Genomic DNA, 3,896 nt, shown 5'->3' with positions numbered 1-3,896 from the left:
AGGCTAATATGAACAAATTTTATATGTAATTGTTAATGTTACACGTATGTAACAACATATTACATATGAAGAATTTTGCATACATATTCTTATTACATATATGTAAAGGTTCATTACAGTTTTTTAAATACTATAGTCTAATTGATATGTAAGGTGTTAATTTTTTGGTGTAGTTTAGAAAAAAAAATCGTATAAAAACTTACTAAATTAAAAAAAAATGGGTGGGGCTAGTTTAAAGAAGTCAACTAGAAAAAAGAGAACCGCTAATTTTTATGAGAATGTAATAAAACAACAGATTTAACCTTAGCAACTAATTAAAGTGTGCTCAAATTAAATGAAGGGTTCATATTAAAAGGGTTCATTTATAGAATTTGTACATGTGTAATCCTATGTACGCTATATTAGCTACTAATATGTAGATAAATACTTAAAAGTTGCAAAAACATATAAATAAATTAGTTTGTGAATTAAATGTATATAACATACACATGTGTATTTAAAAGATATAAATTAAAAAAATCAAAACATTGATAAAAAAATTCGAACAATTTAGGTTTTTTTTTCTTCAAATAATTTAGTGTTTTGTGATGGATTTCATCATGCATACACAAACTCCGTAAGAGGCCGCTCTATAACGCCCCAAAAACCGAATTATTAAATTTCGAGCATGTTTTGTTTTACACGATGTGACATGGTAACTAAGTTAGTTAACTTAGTTATAGTTACAAGTTAAATATAAGGGATGGAAAAATTTGTGACTAACAATTAACAGATTACAAGGGTTAAAAGAGGATAAATAAGAAAGTGTTTTATTTAAAGAAATGAAGTTGTGGCAAGTATGGGAATATGGTGAATCTTGAGGGGCCAAACTTGGGCAACTTGAAAGATGAAATTACATAAACTTAAAAAAATAAAACACACACATTAGAGAGGTGTGTGTGGGTGATGGATTGAGCAGGGGAGAAGACAAACCCTAAAAACCACAAAATTCCCCAAATTGGAAGAGAAAAATGAAGGTTTGATGGATGCATGAGCTATATTCCCAACCATCTACACAAGATAAACACATGGTAAGTTGTATTTTGTGATTTGGTGATTTTGTAAGAAGTGGGTTTTTGATCAATCCACGAATTTGTATGAAATTAAGCGTTATTATGTGCTAGAATCACCATACGAAACATGTGCTATGCATAATTTTGATTAATTAGGTGTTTGGAGATGAAACCCATCATAGGTTGATGGAGATGGCGACATGGGTATGTCACCCATGTCTAGTCTTTGTTCGATCCTAGATATGTTATGTTGTATGTGACCATCTTGCTAGTTAGATTGAGCATGGTATGAAATTGATTTAGCATTTTGCTTTGCTAATGTTTGAAAGTAAATAACTAGGAAGAAAAAGAATGAAAATGCTTGTACATTATGCTTAGATATTAGTACGCACGCCAAGTGTTCGATGAAATGCCTAAGAAAACAAAATTGTGAAATCATATGAAAGTTGTGGGTAAGTATGTATAGAAGGTGTTTATGGTGTAGTCGTTAGCAAAATAATATGTTAAGTGTGCTTAAGGTGGAGTCTATATGAGAATTCGGATTGAATGTATGGTTTGGTAAAATTATGCATTAGGAGCTTGTACCTTGTGCTTGAATGGTGTAATGCTCGCCTTGTATTAGATGTGCTTGAATCAAGGTAATTAAGAGCGAAGGTGTATGATATGTGAAAGTATATGTAAGCAAATGTGTATGCGAGTATGATTATGTGATCATGTGGTTGTAAGTACTTTAGCATCATAAGTACGAAATGTACATAGTGTCGTATGATATGTGCTAATGTTTTATGCGTTAACATGATGGATTTCATGAGTCTAAAAAGATGTGATTTTGGATGTATGCTTTATGTTTATTAGACTTGACCATGAAAGTCAAATGTGAGTTATGCTTTTGATATGATCATTTATATGTGTAATCGTGTACACTAACAAGGATGTGATTGCGGTAACACGAAAGCATTAGGGATCATGTGGAAGTGGACTCAAGCACGAAAGACTAACGGGTCAAGAGGGGACAAGGAAGCCAATGCGAAAATGGACGCTCAAGGTAAGTGATTCCGTAATCACTTCTTAGTTGTTTATGTAATGTTATATGCAATTTAATTATATGTGATAATTGAGGTCGAATAGGAATGAATTGTATGATGTCAATGAAGTATTAAACGGATTTTAGTTTTGATCCGAGCAAGGTAGGCGTGATTAAGAAATTGTAGCTAAGTAGTGGAATTGGTTACTTATGTAAGGAATTCCTTTGTTATTAAGGATAGAACATGGTTGACTAAAATGCCCTTGGTAGGTATATCGGGCAAACGACCTTAGAAGTCGTTTGGAAACGAGCTATTCGATTAGAGTAATGTCTTGGACAAGTATGAAAGCGAAGTATAGGGTTTGGTATGTCATAGTCCACTTAATGCGCAAATACCCATAACGGGTCAAAAATAAGCTTTTGAGCGGAAATGGGTTAAGAGGATGCAAGACGTCCGAGAATTTAATCTTTTATGATAGGTGCCAATGAAATTATTAAAGTTCTTATGAGATTGAGGTCAAATAAACTGATTATGTTGATAAATGCACGAACGGGTCAAATAGTTAGAAAATGATAATATGTCGAACGCACGTAAGTTAAGAATTTCCTTAATCTGGAGGTAGGATTTTAAGTTAATATGATAGAATGTGAATTTACAAGCATGTAGGAAGAAACGGGAGGTTAAACGGGTAAACGGTTCAAAAGTTATGCGAGTTTTAGTGCGTTCGAACGACGAAATCAACACACCAGGAAAACTGATTTTCTAGAGGCCGTAGCCTACGGCCTAAGTGGCCGTCGCCTACGACCCCTGGAAAGTCAGTTTTTGCTGACGGGTTATTTTGCTGCCTACGGAGGTTTTTGGCTACGTGTAAATGCAAGGGCCGTCGCCTACGACCCCTAGGGCCGTCACCGACGCCCTCCCCATGTCCAAAAAGCTGAAATTTAGTTATTTATGTTAATTATGCATCGTAGGCTTCGGTATATTACCCGTGGTCTATGGCGAGCCTTCCAATCATGATTTCGAGTGTTCCCTTGACGCTTATGAGTTGTAAACCTAAGTCTAAGACCCCATGTAAATATTGTATGATTTTGTAAAGATGTAGGAAAGGTATGTTCGTATGTAGTTGTGTATGTATGTATGTGTAAAGACATGTGTGAGTGTATGCACGTAAGTAAGGTTGTAGGAAAGGTATGTATGTATGCATGCAGATGTGTATGTATGTTTGTATGTAAGTACGTATGTATGCATGAACTGATATGTTAGAATTTTAACGTTACTAATTATGCGTTTGAGGTCGGTATGTAATGCAGGAATGAGTACATCGGATTCTTATGAAATTTAAGGCGAATCCGGAACAAGAGAAGGAGAAGGGTTATTCGAATGGATGAAGTTACATTATCGAACGTTATTCAATCTTTAATTATTTGAGATTAATGTTATATGATGTTGTCATTGACTAATGGCTAAGTTGTATGTGATGCCCACAGGTACTACACGGACTTCTTTTGCTGCTAAGGAAGTGAAGCGGACGTAGATCGAGTCAAGAGCAAGGATTGTACAGATAGATCGGTCACATAGTTGAAGTATATAATGTCTAGAAATCTAAATTTTAGTATGAATGTTGTGAATTCTTTTATAGAACGTTTAACATTTTTTTAGAATTTGGAACCTTCGTGAAAGTAATGTCGTTAATAAGGAAAGAAATTTTAAAGCTCTTTTTCCGCTGCGTCATTTTTAAGGTTAAACGTGTTAGGGCGTAACACGCTCAAGCTATTTTTTTAAGTTATTTATTATTCTTAGTTAAATCATGATCGACAAT

The 3,896-nt window shown here is 34.2% G+C and overlaps 1 long non-coding RNA gene across 2 annotated transcripts; it reads left to right on the top strand.

The window, feature by feature from the left end:
* Positions 1 to 934: 934 nt before the first annotated feature.
* On the top strand, positions 935 to 3,666 carry LOC118483262. 2 transcript variants are annotated; one of them, XR_004870112.1, is made up of 3 exons: positions 935 to 1,070; positions 2,008 to 2,097; positions 3,565 to 3,666. It is a non-coding gene; the product is annotated as an uncharacterized LOC118483262 (long non-coding RNA). The 2 variants fall into 2 exon arrangements; XR_004870113.1 differs by lacking the exon at positions 3,565 to 3,666 and adding an exon at positions 3,388 to 3,558.
* The last annotated feature ends 230 nt before the right edge of the window (positions 3,667 to 3,896 follow it).

Source organism: Helianthus annuus, chromosome 10, assembly GCF_002127325.2.
Source record: "Helianthus annuus cultivar XRQ/B chromosome 10, HanXRQr2.0-SUNRISE, whole genome shotgun sequence".
Taxonomy (NCBI): domain Eukaryota; kingdom Viridiplantae; phylum Streptophyta; class Magnoliopsida; order Asterales; family Asteraceae; genus Helianthus; species Helianthus annuus.
Note: the sequence above shows the minus strand (reverse complement) of the source record. Positions and strands in the feature narration are given on the sequence as shown.